Source organism: Typopeltis vanoorti, chromosome 3 (assembly GCF_054136105.1).
Source record: "Typopeltis vanoorti isolate ZY-2024b chromosome 3, IOZ_Tvanoo_1.0, whole genome shotgun sequence".
NCBI lineage: Eukaryota > Metazoa > Arthropoda > Arachnida > Uropygi > Thelyphonidae > Typopeltis > Typopeltis vanoorti.
In genome coordinates this window covers 28,219,743-28,237,500 of record NC_143551.1, presented here as the reverse complement: position 1 = coordinate 28,237,500, position 17,758 = coordinate 28,219,743, and positions in this window count along the sequence as shown.

The window sequence follows — 17,758 nt, the reverse complement described above, 5'->3', positions numbered from 1 at the left end:
GATACCTGAAGAAATTGAATTTAGTTCAACGAAACTAGTACTATTTCAGCATATATATATATATATATATATATATATATATATATATATATATATATATATATATAAGAAAAATCTTTAATGACTGATACCGAGAGATAAAAAATGACAGGATATATTTGAAAAGATACTACTAGTAAACTGTAAACTAGTTTCGTTGAATTTATCAACATCTTCAGGTATCACAATCAAAGAAGTATATAAAGAATTACGGAGAATTCAAATTATAATAACAGAACAAGTACAAAAACTGTAGCGTGTTTGAAAACAAAATGCGAGCTTGAGTTCCAAACAAACGTATACTACGCGCTGTCGCGAGTACGCCATTACTGAACAGAAGCAACGTGTGCGTCAGAGAGATAGTAACTCAGGCTGTTGTTGATATGAGAGGAATGTAGAGAAATTTCCCTAGATTCAACAATCTTTCTCTCGAGTTCATCATAGCACACATGGATGTTAGAAGTTTGAGTCCAGTTCAGAATGTGTCAGTGGCCTTCGTCTGAGTTAGCTGAAAAGAGAACGTAGCTAGAGAGACCGGTGGCTCTAGTCCTGTTATATATAGGAGATATCTCTTCGGTGTTCTCCCAAACGTAGAAGGATGGATTTAGCAGTTTGGCCATAGCATGGCTTTCCACAATCACATAAAATCTTGTACACTCCTGGAAACTGAGTTGGAAGATGTTTCTCTTTAGGTTTGCTAAGTATTGAACCTAGTTTTGGAAGCGTAGTGAAGCAAGTTTTGAAATTAAATTTCTTGAGAAACTTTGCCAGTTTTGGTGAATTAGAGTTGATGTAAGGCAAAGGCAAAAATGAAGGCTCTTGGGAAAGAGAGATCTTCAGAAGTAGTTGAGTGACTGGGGATTATATATATATATATATATATATATATATATATATATATATATATATATATATATATATATATATATATATATATATATATATATATATATATATATATGAATTTAACGCTCACTTAAACATTTCGCTATAGTTTATATTTTTAAAAGTTTGGAACATTTCAACAGAAATTAACAAAGTATACCACCGAACTAACGATGAGTTTTATCCTCACCTAAACATATCACTATAGTCTAAAGTTCTAAATGTTTGGAACTTTGTAATATAGAAATTAACAAAGTATACTACAGAACTAATATTCTTTTGAAACAATAAGAAATAAGTATTTTCACTGAAAGTTTATTTTTCACTTGGTCAGACTATAATATATTTAGTTTAATCCTTTATACAAGTGTGTGCAAACAACGTTTGCGCCTGAAATTATCTTCAGGACTGGCGTAAAGTGGTACAACACCTGGCAAAGGTGGAGCAAGCTACCAACACTCCTATCTCAGTATCTCCCATAATGCAAAACACATCTCCTTGCGGATATATATAATGTTATGCATTAAGTGAAGGGCCACTACCCAGAATAGTTTCGACTTTTATTGAGGTCTCTTCAGTGGGAGCCAGGCCTAAGTGGAGATACCAGGCAGAAGCATTAGCAAGGTCATCTCTTCCTATAGGAGCTGCTAAATGGTGTGCCACCTTTTTATTAAATTACTCTGGATTTAGAGAAAGATGTTGAAAGTTTATTTTTCGCTTGGGCAGATTATAATAAATTTAGTTTAGTCCTTTATCCAAGTGTATGCAAACAAAGTTTGCGCCTGAAATTATCTTCAGTACTGGGTAAAGTGGTACAATACCGGGCAACTCCTTGTAAAGGTGGAGCAAAGGGGAGATACTAAGATAGGAGTGGTGGTAGTTTGCTCCACCTTTGCAAGGAGTTCCCCAGTGTTGTGCCACTTTATAGCAGTCCTGATACTTTCAGGTGCAAACTTTGTTTGCACACACTTGGATAAAGGATTAAACTAAATGTATTATAGTCTGACCAAGTGAAAAATAAACTTTCAACATCTTTGTCTAAATCCAGAGTAATTTAATAAAAAGGTTGCACACCATTTGGCAGCTCCTATAGGAGGATATGACCTTGCTAATGCTTCTGCCTGGTATCTCCACTTGGGCCTGGCTCCCACTGAAGAGATCTCAATAAACGGTCTGTGTAGTGGCCCTTCCCTTAATGTATAACATTAACATATCCGCAAGGAGATGTGTTTTGCATTATGGGAGATACTGAGATAGGACTGTTGGTATCTTGCTCCACCTTTGCAAGAAGTTGCCAGGTGTTGTACCACTTTAACCCCAGTCCTGAAGATAATTTCAGGCGCAAACTTTGTTTGCACACACTTGGATAAAGGATTAAACTAAATTTATTAAAGTATTTTCACGACAAAAACATGTTTCGAATTCGATTCTATGATGTCACTTTGGACAGAAACCATGCGAAAAAACATAGCCCTGAGCCACCAGGCGAATGAAATTATCAAACGGACAGAAACCTAAAGGAATAAGAGTCAACTACATTTTCAGGTTATTTATAGCAATTTCGTTCTTGCAGTCCCTGTTTTTGAATGTGTTGTGCTGTGAATATATCGTTATAATTTAGTTATTTTGGAATATCTATTTGCATTCAGAAGAGCCATTCTAGAGAGAAAGTAAGTTAAAGTAAATTATCATCAGAATGTTTTATAGACTACATACAAAAGTTCTTGTAATCCATTTAAATCTCGGTTTATTTTTTTAGAAAACGTCATTTCGTTTTTCAATTAAAAAAATTCCTTTTTATCTCTAAAGGCTGACGTCATCTCTTAACACTAAACTACAAATTTCAATAGCCAAAAACATTCGTAATAAAGAAAACATTAATTAGAAAAAAGTAATGAACTTTAAGATCTTAAAATTTTAGGCAAATCAAAATATTCGGATGTATGAAAAGTTAGGGTAAATAGGGGAAGCGATGTCAGTATCGTGTGTGTGTGTGTGCGTGTGTGCGCGTGCGTGCGTGCGTGCGTGCTTGAAGGTGGGTGAGGGGACACCAGTGATATCCAGTAATTAATTATTGTAGAAATGTCAACATGAAACAAAAAGTGTGTGTGTTTGAGGGGACAGCAATGATAGCTTATAATTAATTATTCAGAAAATGTCTAAATGCTGCCGCCATCTCTTGACTCTAAACTAAAAATTCCCATACTCAATAACAGGAATGAAATACCACAAACCTATGTTGGAAAATTCGTACTGCCAAATATAGACAACCGAAAATCGAAATTAATGTCAATGACAGATGGGGCCCCCAGCGAAAAAATTCCAAACATTCCATACACTATCTTATCTCTAACCATCACCTACAATTCCATACACAGACCATTCACTTATCTACATCTAATAACAACACACACACACACATGACACTGACATCGCTTCCCACATTCACCCTAACCCTCTTTGGTTTAAAGTGTCCTACGACTCATGGCACGAATCGTTTTCCACTACTATAACTTCCTTTTCCAGTTGGGATCAATCACGTCACTTATTTACAACTAACAAATTATGTCCCTTATCTACAGCTGATAACAAAACACACACCCATGACACTGACGTTGTTTTCATCATTTACCCTATCCCTATTTGGTTCATTGTGTCCCATCAATCACTATACGAATCCTTATCTCTAATATCACCCACAATTTCCGAACCAATACACAAGATGTGTATTGGTTCGGGTTTGGAATTTCCCTGGGGGAACATGTGACGATGTACAATTAAGAATATACGATATAGGAATTCCTACGTGAATATCAATTCATAAATTAAATAGCAATATAAATTTTACTAAAATTCCGAAAATGAAATATTTTAAATATAAACTTTAATCCACAATAATAACACTTATCTATATTTGCAGACATCTACAGTTGGCGTTCTTAAAGATGTACGAAAAGGACTTCTGCAAAATCCTTCACTTGCGGCAAAAACATATCAAGATGGTATTTCTAAAACTCTAAAAGACAATTTCTGTTTCATTTCTCACGAAAATGTACTTCAACTTGATGTTTCTACATATGGGCCTCATAACTTTTTTATATCGAAGGACAGTTTGGCTATCTACAACATGGGCTATTACCTCCCCAGAGCTCATCCACATAAAAGAACCTTTGAAACCATGTAAGCATAAAAGAAAGTGAATGCTTACTAAATATGTTTATTTATAATTAAATAACAATTTGTTTTGTAATTCAAATAGTATAGTAGTACTGAATCCCTCTTAGTAGATAATGGGTATTATTTTATGTAGGTAGAATGCACCTACCTATGAAGAAGAATAACATTACAAGCTCCTTTCAGTAGCAAATGACCCAATTTCTTCACTGCCTTTCGAAATTGATGGTGAAAAATATGTCCCACAGAAATGAACCAGAGAGTGCACAATCTAGATGGTAATAATATCGGAATGAACAAATGATCCGCAATCAATTAGTTATGGGTAGTCTGAAGATGCACGACCACCGGTTAATACTTTAGAAGCTGGCCACAGTTCATGTCTGTATTATGGTCTGTTAGCCCATTCATAATAATAATGTATTATAGCTTTGTGGCTGGACTGGTTGGAAGAGTGTTAGCATACCCCTTGTCAGTCAAAACGACGTTAAAGATGTGAATCGCGCTTTGGATTTGGATGTTTGTGATGTTCTTCATTTATATCATACACATTCATACATGAAAATACAACTCGTTCAAGTTTAATTTTGTCCGCATGGGAGAAGAGTAGAACCATCGTCCACTAAGAGGGAAGATACCTTTCCCATATGTAGAGAGAGAGAGAGAGAGAGAGAGAGAGAGAGAGAGAGAGAGAGAGAGAGAGAGAGGAGATCCGAATTTACTTCACGACGTTGGCAGTTTTCAGGGTCGAAATATAGTCCTTCAGAGTAAACCTTTCTGTCATATTTGATTCATGCGCAAGCAAAGCAATACTGCAAGTGAAGTCTTTAAAATTCCATTTAGGTCATTGTAACAATGGCAAAGTTTAACATTCTGATAACCACAGTAGTAGAATTTTGTATTATCCTTGTTTTCTCAGAAATTAATGATATCTTATATAATTAATTTTCAAGATACATTTCAAAATACTGTTTTTCATAAATGAGAATATCTTTAATATGTTTATGTAAATAAAGTGATTCATATAGATGGAAATATATTGTTTAATCCTATGAATAGTCTCAAAAGAAAGACTATGAGAAGAGAAATCTTCATTGTGGAGAAAGAGGAATGAGAGTCACTGAAATTAATAAAGTTATCAAATTGCAAAGAGTAACTCCATTTGTATCGACGTGAAATTTTAGATGCATGAACAGTATGGCCATTTCTGACCAGATCAAAATCAAGATAAAATAAGGAATCGTGACGTGATTGGTTTTTCCTTTGATGGCGTCATTTTGTGTTACATCATCAGTTTGTAATGTTTGGAATTTCCCTTGTGGCATATACGTCAGTGACCTCAGTTCTTGTGTTTTGGTTCGCGTATGCAATTATGGGTGATGGTAGAGATAAGAAATCATGATGAGCTCGCTCATCTCCACTAACCAGAACAGACATGTTTTGGAGGAGAGGAGAGAATAGGGGGAAGATTGGGGTGGAGGAGGCACTGCAGGAAAGACTTCTGTCACCCCTCTTGATGATCTTTTCACTTCCGCCACCTAATGCTATTTTTTTTCCATCCCTACAATTTCGGACATATGATTAAGAGAAATAGTCACATGGTCTAACATCAAAAACACTTTTTGAGGATCAAATCCTTAACATAACAAGGACAAATAATATAGAATACACTCTGAGCCACAGAGATAAGATTTGCACTATGATGACTCAAAGTAAGATTATATCACATCAACATCATATCTAACAGCATGATCCAACAACATGCCCAAAACGTGAAAACATAACATGTACTTTTAAATGCTTTTGGAAACATAACGAAAGATTCTATGCTTTTAATAATTCCCAGAAGTATATGTATTGGTTTCAAAAAAATAAATATGTAACCCTTAATTTTACTACAGTAATAAATTCCCGATAATCACCAGATGAAAATTAACTTTCAAATCAGAGTCACATTGTCAAAAACCACATGATGGCAATTCCACAAGTATGGGAAGAACCTTTGAAAAAACGTGCAGATTTAACAATAAGATTATTAAGGAACAAAAAATATATTGTATTTTTGACTTATTTATTTTCTGTATGTTAGATTCAGTAAATACAATTGTAAATAATATTTCATTCAAATAAAATGTGTAAATTTAAATGAAAAAATTGGGTGTCATTGATATGTTATATAAAATTAATTAAGACCATGACATTTTTTTTTCCTTGTGAAATTTCATGCCACAAAATTTTTGACTTCAGTGAATTAAAAGTCTTATTTGATTTTGCAAGCCCTGAAATATTTCATGAAACTGACAACTCTTTGGGTATTAAATTAATAGCTAGAATTTTAGTGGAGAAGATTTCATATGAAAAGTCACAACAGTGTTTAGAATTTGGTTATTTTATAGAGAAATTATATATTTTAAACCAACACATTACTAACTCTTAGAAAGGTTGCTGTAGAAAAAGGTATTGTAGTGTGCAGATAAAATTAATGGAATCAACATGCATATACTAAATAATACTCCTCATTGGAACAGAAAATAAAAAAATTAAAACATTAACGAACTTAACAGCCACACCCATTCTTCATTTAAATTATACCAAATGATCAAAACAATATTTGCATGAATTTCAAACTTTTGAAAAAAGCTGATGAATATCTTGTTTGCTGTGATCATAAATATTTATTTGAGAGTAAACATTTTCTTACTTTCTTTCTTTCTTTCTTTGCTAATTTTCATTTGAAATAAGAATAAATAATTATTGTATAAAATATTGTATACACTAATTTTATACACTAATATTGTATATTAGTGTATAAAATCCTTAATCAGGAATGAATAATTTTAGGATATGTGTCATAAGAATTTTATACTAGAAAAACAGTCGTACTTCCCTGAACAGATAATACCGCACAAAACATCAAAGGAAGAATATGACTCATGAAAAAGGTGATGATCAGGATTGTTGTGTGGGAAGTATTATCAAATCCTCAAGTAAAACTGGGAAAATTCCAATCCCCCAGTCAGAAAAGTTCACAAGTAGACACAACAATTATTGATCGCTTGCAGATATATTAGTCAGCAAAAGACAGTTTCAGGTTACACTCATAACCTTGGGAATAAAATTATAGTATGACCCAATGCAATGGAATTAACAGTGTACCAAACAAACAGAAAATCTAAGGAACAAAAATCAAATAGCTTTTCAGGTTATTACATATATTTCGTTCTTTCAAGATTGTGTTTTTGTGTGTGTGTTTGTTCTGCTGTGGACAAAAATTCAACTATTTTGGAATATGTATTTGCATTAATAACTCTCATTCTGGAAAGACTAAGTAAATTTAAATTATCATTTGTATTTCTAGACTACATACAAAACGTTATTGTAATCCTTTAAGTGTCATTTATTTTTAATTTATTTTTTTAAAACACCGTGACTATAAGGAATTTAAATTATTATTAGAATTTCTAGAATACATACAAAAGACTTTGTAATCCATTTAACTGTCTGTTTATTTTAATTTATTTTTTAAATACCGTAGGGACACCAGCATATAATTAAATTATTCAGAAAAGCTCGAAACACTCCTGTCACTAGACTTTATTCTACTCTAGGTATTTCTGCCCTTTAACAGGAAAGAAATACTCCAAAATGTATTGGAAAATTAGTAGCTATCTATAGAAGAAAAACGAAGTGTATGTTTGAGTGATATTAGCATATAATTACATTATTCAGAAAAGCTTGAAACACTGCCGCCGCTACTCTACTCTACTCTAAGAATTACCGTCCTTTAAAAGGAAAGAAATATCCCAAAATGTATTGGAAAATTAGTGCACCCATCTTTAGACAACGAAAAACTAAACATGAAGACAATGACGGATGTTTGTCATCCTGGGAAAATTCCAAGATATCTTATATCAAAAACATAGCACACAATTCCATGGGCAAACCAAAACACCATGTGATATCACAGAGAGAGACACGTTCCCCAGAAATTTCTAAACACATAATGTCATGATACTTATCTCTAAATACAGCCCAAAATTCATTAAGTAAACCAAACGCGCCACCTGATATCAATGACAGACGAGTGCCTCAGCGAAATACCAAACATTCCAAATTCTATAATAACCCATATCCCCGTCAGGATTACTTATCTTATCTTGATCTTGATCTGGTTAAAAGTGTCCCACCAATCACGACACGATTCCTTATCCACTAATATATCATCCTTTCCATTCAAAACAATAATGTCACTTATTTACAACTAACAAATGACATTCCTTATCTTCATCTTATAACAACAACAAACATTCTATTCTCGATTACTTATCTTATCTTTATCTTGATCTGGTTGAAACTGTCCCACCAATCACGACACAATTCCTTATCTCTACCATCACCCATAATTCCGCTACGCGAATCAAAACACAAGAACTGAGGTCACTGACACATATGCCCCCAGGGAAATTGAAAACATTAGAAAATCATGACGTCACACACATGACGCCATCAAATGAACAACCAATCACGTCATGATTCCTTATCTTATCTTGATCTTGATTTGGTCAGAAGTGGCTACTATACTACTTGCATGCGCACGCAATTTGCATCTACGTTTGTGGCTGTATGGACGTGTGATTGACAACATGTGAAAGATTTTGGGTAAGAGATTTATTTATCTAAAAAATATCTTTATTGCATTGACGTACATTTAACATCATTATTTTAATAGCCTTTTATATTTTTTTTTACTTTTTAGTGAAAAAGTCTGATCCAACTTTGAAAATGAAAAAGATTTCCAAATACTTCTCAACTACTCGTCCCATTAATAAAATTCCCAGAATAATAACAGACACAGCATCAAAAAATATGGAAATAATGGTGCCAGTTGATGTTTTCGAATCATCTCAAGCTAATCTTGAGGAGCAAGGCCAAACTGAAAATGACTGGCTGAATCGCAGGACATTAGATCAAAAAGATGATTTTGGCTCGAAAAATGAATATTTGCTAAAAGCAACTTGACTGTACGCCTTGCAGAGAAGTTACAACTCTTAGAATTGAAACAAGCATGGGAATGAAAATTTCCAAAGAATGGGCCAACAATGAGATTACATATTCTGGCAAAGATAAGAAGCTACAGATGAACTCACTTCGAAAAGAAATGTTCGATCACAGAGAATCTGCTGCACACAAAGCAACGTTAAAAATTGTTTCTGAAGCTGAAAAAAAGACCCCTGAAAAGTTTTTTTTTAAAATCATTATTTCGTGAAAAAGAAATAACTGCAAACATTTTTCGAACTGCATATAAATTAGCAAAGGAAAACCAATCATTCCATAATTTTCAAAGGGAAATTGATCTGAAAGAACTGTACGGAAACGAATTGTGTCGTATTCTTCATTCAACAAACGCGTGTATTAATATTGTTAATAATGTAAGTGAAGAAATGAGACAAAATCTGTTTAAAGAAATTGTTCAATCCAAAAAATTTAATTTCATTGATAATTGATGAATCATCAACAGTAATTAGCAATAAAACCACTCTCATAGTGTATATTCGATGCTGTATCGAAGAATTTGGGATTAATTCACCGATAAATTTATTTTTGGACTTCATCGAACATGAAAACATTACTGCATAAAGTGTATTTGATACCTTACCACAATGCCTTAACTATTATAGGATGACAGAAAATTATTAAAAAAAATAATAATGTAATGTAATGTTAGGCTGTAAAAGTGGAGTGAAAACGTTGCTGTTGTTATAGTTTAGCATGTGCTAATCACTGATTAGAATTATCAGTAAGTGATGCTGTAAAGGAAATTTCAGGAATCAATAGACTCAAGTCATTTATTGATAAACTTTATGTCCTATACCATGCTTCGCCAAAACAGTAGAGAGTTGCATTTACGTGGAGAATCACTAGAGGTTAGACTGCTGAAAATTGGAAGAATTTTAAGTACTCGATGGGTGTCATCTAGTTCCCGTTTAGTTTTGGTTGTGTGGAATAATTTTGAATCTCTAGTGCATCATTTTGAAGATGCGATGCATGATCCTAGGTGAGATAAATGATAAATGTCATTTTGATGGCTTAAGAAGAAAAATAACATCTACAGACATTTTATTGGTTCTAGGATTGATGTGTGACGCTCAACAAGAATTGACTTAAATAAGTTTGGACCTAAAAGACGGTGAAATGAACCTTTACAAGGCAAATCAAAAATAAATGCACTTATACAAGAAGAAAGAAGACAGAATTTTGGACTCTATTATAGATGTGCTGCAGCTGCTGTACGCGATCTACGCCATCGTGTAGTTTTACTACACGATAAAGCTCCAAAAAATAATCCTCCTATCGACCCAAAAACATTTTATACCATATTGAAAGAGTCAATTGAAAAAAGGTTGCTTGATTGCGAAGATGTTGAGCTAGCACTCTTGGCTCGCATGCTTGACCAAAAACATTGGTCTGAAGATATTGATGCTCAGCTAACATTCGGAGAGGTGGAAATTAGAAAATTTTCAATCAGACTGCAACTAAATGAAAGAAAAATGATTCATGGATTCTGTGAATTCATTCTCGATAAGACATACCCAGAAAAACTGTTGCGTTTGGTACACGCTCTGAATACCATTTCCATTTCATCAAGTGAATATGAACGCGGATTTTGACAGATGAATTTAATTATCCCCCAACAAGAGCTTAGTTAAAGACTAAAACAGTTTCGGCACTTTTATTCATCAAACTCGTTGGACACCTTTAAGACTTTTCGATCCTTCAAAGTATGTTAATCTATGGTTACTAAAAGGACGACATTCGGCATTATATTCTAAGAGCAAAGAAAGGAGTCGGGACGATTTGTTCGACGAGAATTGGACAAAACTTTGGAAAACACTATGAACTTCTCTTAAATTATATAATGTTTTTGCAAATTTACTTTTGCTTTTATATTTGGTCTTTGGTTGTATATTTAAATTTGTTTGTTTAATTTTACAATTGATCATGTACAAAATAAAATAATACTGAAGATAGCTTGTATTTAATTCATTTATGACTCCATGACAGCAAGAGTTGCTTTATATTTCATTTAAATTTTAAATTAAGATTTGAATATCATTTTCTTTAATAAAAAGCTTTCTTTAATAATAACAAGATGAGAAGTCCGGCACCTTTTTTCTATAAAAAAAGAATATATATATATATATATGATAATCGGCTTTTATATATATGTGATATTTTATATATATATATATATATATATATATATATATATATATATATATATGTGATAATCGGTTGTGTGGTACATTTTAAACACATAGATTTAATGACTAAAAACCGTGATAACTTATAAAGATTTTAATAAGAATAATACGACTGGTTTCGGCTTATAACAGCCTTCCTCAGGTATTCTTAAAGGAAAAGAATAGTAATAAACATTGAAGTATCTAAACAAACTGGAAATTACAGGTAAAAATTCCACACATAATTGATACATAAAACACGTTGTATTTTTTCAAGTTGTTCGCAACAGGCGTGCCATTGTTTATTGCAAGTGTGCGTGCAGGTTCACGTGAACGCCAATATTGAATAACTGCAGCATGTCTATCTGGGATGTTATAACTCAAATTGTTGTTTAAGTGGACAGGAGTCAGCAGGATTTCCCTTGATTCTATAATTTTCCTCTCAAACTCATCATCACAGCGAAAGATATTTTCTGATCTATCCCAGCAAACGGAGTGGCTTTGTTGATCATCATTAGGATTATTTGAAAAAAGATCATGACTAGATAATGCAGTTCCATGAGATCTTTTGTAAGAGATGTCTATCTTATGCTCTTCTATACGTTGTTCAATAGATTTGTTAGTTTGTCCAAAATAAGGGATATTGCAATTGCACCATAATTTATATACACCTGGATATTTTAGGTTGCGATGAGTAGGTTTTGGATAGCTGATTAGAGAACGGATTTTAGGAAGTGTGTTGAAGAACGTCCTGATATTATTTGTTTAAATTCAGAGATATTACATCCCATATCGTTTCTTAGCCGAATAAGAAACTCAAAGAATTTCATGCCGAATATAGTAGAAACTATATAAATTTCGGCGATTCCAAGCGTAAGCAAATACCTGGATACTGCAGCAACTGACCCTTACGGTAGTGCAAGCTGAGGCAACTCATGTCAAAGGTAGAGCAAGCTCCGATCACTATTCTTGATATTTACCCATAATGTGAACTTAGCTCCTAGGAGCTGTATTACTGTTCTACATTATGAGAAAAGGTCACTAATTGTTTCTTCTGAGTGATGTCTAGGAGGATTAAGAAGGAATTTGTTAATGATTTTCTTGGAATATACATTAATTTCGAAAGAAGTTTTCAGATGGTTTATTTCTGTAAGCAGTTCATTTGGATCATCAAGAAGAGAACGGGCTCTATGTCCCAAGGTGGAAATTATTCCAAGCTTATGAGGAGGGAAATGATGGGACTGACTGTGCAGATATCTGTTGGTATGTGTGAGTTTTCTATATATCGATATTTTTAGTTTACCAGAAGAGCGAGTCAGTTTGACATCAAGAAAAGGCAAGGAATTATCCATTTCAAGCTCAGCAGTAAACTTAATACTTTGATGTCGGCTATTGAGATGTTCGAGGAAAACCATAAGGGATTCATGTCCATGGCTCCAAACAATGAAGACATCATCCACATAACGTTTCCAAACTTTAGGTGTTAAAATAAAGGAAGAGATAGCCTTGGTTTCAAAATCTTCTAAGTAAATATTTGCAAGAACCGGAGATAAAGGATTACCCATAGCCAGTCCATAATTTTGTTTGTATATATTATCTTGAAATTTGAAGTAACCGGATCTGATGCAATGTGTAAGCAAGGCTAACATTTTTTGGATAACTTGTCCTTGAGTAATGTTAGGACTTCATCTGTTGGGACATTAGTGAACAAAGAAGTTATGTCCAAGCTAGCCATGATGTCGTTTTCATCAACTGTAATATCCTTGATGTATGTAACAAATTCTGTAGTGTTCTTGATAAAGGATGGTGATTTCCCTGAAAAACTTTTGAGGTATTTGGCAAGGTATTTTGAAAGATTGTATGTAGGAGAATCGATACCTTCTACAACTGAGTGTAATGGGGTGTTCTATTTATGGATTTTAGGAACACCATATATGCCCGGAATTAACGGATGGAGAGAGCGTAGAGATAATTCAGTTTTTGTTTTTAATAAGTTTTTTGACGATTTTGAACTTCACGAGTTGGATCTCTCTCAAGTATTGAGTAGGGATCATTATGTAGTAATTCAATCATTTTATTATTGTAATCTTCGGAGTTCAGGATGACTGTTGCATTTCCTTTATCTGCAGGGAGGATGATTATATCTCTGTTGTTTTTTAAACTTTTAATAGCTTTGCGTTCAGTTGAAGTAATGTTGTCTGCAGGTGGTTTTGCGTTATTGATAATAAAGATTGATTCAATACGTAGATGGTTTGCATTTTGTGGAGGGAGAGAAGAAGCAGCTTTTTCTATTTTTGAAAGTAGTGTCTCCTTTGTTATTAATTTTGGGGAAGGAATGAAGTTTAGACCTTTACTAAGGATGCTTTGTTCTACATCTGAAAGTATATAAGAGGATTTGTTGATAACGACTTTTTCAATATTGATGTGTGGTTTTGAGTTCCTATTATTTTGTAATCTCTTTAACGTTTCAAATTTTCTTATAAGATTTACTTTGTTATTATATTGTATTCTTGCTGCTTGAGATTCACAGTATGTATTAAAGGTATGTCAACTTTCATTATCTAGAGATTCTTCCAGTATTTCAGCTATGGTTCTTTTGTTATTGAAAAGAAAAGCGAGAGTGCGTTTAGTATCCGATATTCTTTCAAACAGTAGGTCTAATTTAGCTTTATGCTAGATTCTCTTCGCATGTTCAGTTGTTATGTTTTCTTTAAAGCATATACATTTAGGAAAGATAGCATGGAATTTGCAACGTTTTAAGAAGACCAACCTGTTAATGTTTAGTCCAATTCTCTTTAGTGTCTTGTTGAAGTTTCTTTTATTATTGATAACAGAAGCCTCGTCATGAAGGTTGTAGAGAGCAGAATGATAACTGACTCGGTTAACATACATAGTTTTATGAAAAAAGAATTGAATGACTAGAACCGAGATTTAAATAAAAAGGTTTTAATATAAACACACTACTAGTTTCGGCCTGTAACAGCCTTCTTCAGGTGACATTATAAAAGAAAAACACTAAACATTGAGGGTTAAAAGACTATGAACAACATAGACAGTCTTCATAGATAATTAGCATGAAAACGTTCTAGTTGTATTTGAAGCTGTTCTTTCATTTGTTGCATTGTTGGCAGAGTGCGTGCTTGCTGCATCACGTGAACGCCAGTACATGATAACAGCTGAATGACTATCTGGGAGGTTGTAGCTTAAGTTGTTATTTAGATGAACAGGATTGAAGATGATTTCTCTCGATTCCACAATTTTTCTCTCTATTTCGTCACTGCAACGGAAGATATTTGTAGATTTTTCCCAGCAGACTTTGTGACTTTGGTTATCATCATTAGGATTAGCCGAGAAAAGGATATGACTTGATAATGCACTTGCTCGCTGTCTCTTGTAAGTAATGTCTCTCATTTGTTCTTCCATACGAATTTTGAAAGATTTTTTTTTCATAAAAAAAAAAAATATATATATATATATATATATTTTTTTTTATATATATATAAATATATATATATATATAATCTTCTTTATCTTTTCAGATCACTCAAGTTGCAACAATCAGGAATAATTATCAGGATAGCAGATGAAGTCCTATTTAAACAAGACCTAAGAGCAAGAACAAAAAGTGATTATATCCGTAAAGAAACGGAAGCATTCCACGTCCTAAGTTTATATCATCTGCAAATGGCTTTCTTATTACTGATTGTGGGATATGCCATTTCCTTTACAGCGATCTTCTTTGAGAATATCTTTTTCAAAGTAAATTTTGCTAGACAAAGATAATCATAAACATATATTTTTAACTTTTCTTTTTATGATATTAATTTTTTATTTAGTGTAAAAATATATTTATTATATCATTTTTATTATACTAAAGAAAAAATGTGTGCTAAGACAAGGGAAGGCTCTCTTGTCTTAGCTCACAAAGACAAGAGAGCCTTCTCCATTAATAGAGTGAGGAGGTTTACCAATGAACATAGCGAAATTAGGTAAACTACGAACTTAATAATTTCACTGAACATTTTATTTTCACAAATCCCACTGCAGAGTCAATAGAAAAAGATTTGAAGCCACCCTGAATGAAACAGAAATCAGAAAATTGAATTGAATAGAAATATAAGTTGATTTTTTTTTCATTTGCGGAAATTTCATCATTCTATATTTCAAGTGAACTTTTTTTATGGGGTGCTAAAATACTCCTACTACACACCGTGCTCATAATTTATATCAACAAAATTTCAGGAAAATTTTATTCTAGCTTCTATAAAATTTGTAGCAATTTTTGTTCAACGTGCTTTACGGTAAACATCGAAAATTTCTCTTCTACTTTAAGTACATGCAAGGTCACATGACCACATTTTTTTAATAATTATCGCTGTTAAATATATATTTACGAATCTCATCAAAGAATTTTATTACAAAATCAGTTTAAATGAACCGATTACTTTCATCATCGTCAATATTGTCATAAAATCCTTCGTTTTCTCTGATATCCTCTGAGCAAGATTGTTTAGCTAACTTTCCTCCACCATTCTCTTTAAGTGATCATGTTGTTTTATATTAGCTCTGATTACAGATTCTTGATTGAAATGCTATCATCAACATGTACACACCGCTAGTAGGTATATTTATTTATATTATAGTTTTCCTATTTTTTTATTTTATCCACTCACGATTTTATCACGATTTGGATAAAATATAAAATCTATAGCAAAATGGCGCCGTGTGTGGGCAAGAGAAATAGAAGAAAAGTAGAATCTCTTTCCATTTTGCTTGAAGAGCTGAAGATTAGGATTTTGGTGAACGTAGAGTGAGGAAGACTATTCCATAGGACAGAAGTACATGGAATAAAAGAGGAAGTAGTGAACGTATTTCGGTGAATTTCAGTGTGGAATGTAAAAGGATGTTAGTTAGCAATGTCTCTTGTTTTAATGATTTTGGAGAAGAGTGGAGTAACAGTATTGGCCAATTCAGCAGTGCACTGTCTATGAAAGTAACGCATAAATTGTACAGCGCCAAACAGAGTTTATTGTATGGTGAGTGCTGAGCTTCCAGTCCAGTGATATAGTAATTGCGCAGTGTATATATATGTATAAGCCACAACTTGTTCACAATTCCATGATTCGAAAATGATTCGAACCCTCCTCTTTCGAACAAAAACGATCTTGTCATTTAAATTCTCCTATAGAGATGTCGTACGGCATTGCGTAATGCAAGTTTTTTAGAAGGGATACTCGAGTATCTTAGATGAAGCAAAAAAAAAAAACTGCTGTGTATTCATAAGCTATACACAAACTCCAAAAATATAAAATAATTGAAATCTATTATTTTAAAAAATATTGAAAGTTTTTTTTACATCAAAAGAAACTTGTGATCGGTCATAGTAAAAATAAATTTATTCCACTATTATACTCTTTCGAACTTTTGTTTCACCAACTAAATCTTGACTGAAAGCATTTCAACTCGATGTTGTATATCTCAGTTGCCATTAAACTGTGTTCACAGTAATGAATATATTTAAATATTCATTTAAATAAAATGTGCGCAACTGAGGACATTTTAGCGTCGGTTAATACAGACTTAATATAGTATCTTAAGAATGCCATATCAAAGGCATATTAATTTTAAATAAGAAATGAAACATCTATCGCATTTTCGATGTGATTAAAGTGAATATTACAAACCTGCTTTTATTAGAGACTGCTAATTTCATAAATTAAGGACAGGGATGATTGAAATATATTTCGGCCAAGAACAGAATAGAGTACTTATGAATATTGTATTATTCTCAGGAGACGTACAATAGTTTTTTGTTTGTTTTGCTTTGACTGGTGCATATTTCTGATTCTCATAGTATGAGAATCAGAAATAATTTCTGATTCTCATACTATGAGAATCAGAAATTCTTGCATATCTTGGATGTTGAGGAGCACTTAATGATAATAAGTAAACTTATTAGTAATTTTACTTGTTTGATTGAAAAAAGGCGAAATAAATTAAAGTTGACTTAAAAATGATAATAGCCACTTAATGTTATTAATTTAAATTATTTATTAATTAAAACATTATTTTATTATTTAAAAGTATTTGTTATTTAAAACTTTATTATTATTATTATTCTGGGAAAAACCCACTCTTATGCAGGAAGCACGGACAAAACACAGAATTTTTAAGGTGAAACATTCATGCCAGTACACAGTCATGTTAAAACATTACTACAACCCAACCTATAGAGTAACCAGAACAACATATCAAATAACAAGACCACAGTCAACAAACTACATAACATATAAGTACAACAATCAATACAAAAAAGCCACCCGAAACGTCTATATAAATGACATGATAAACAAACTACCGTTCGACGACAGAAACCTAGGAACATACAGAGAGCTGAAACAGGGCGCTATTTAAAATAT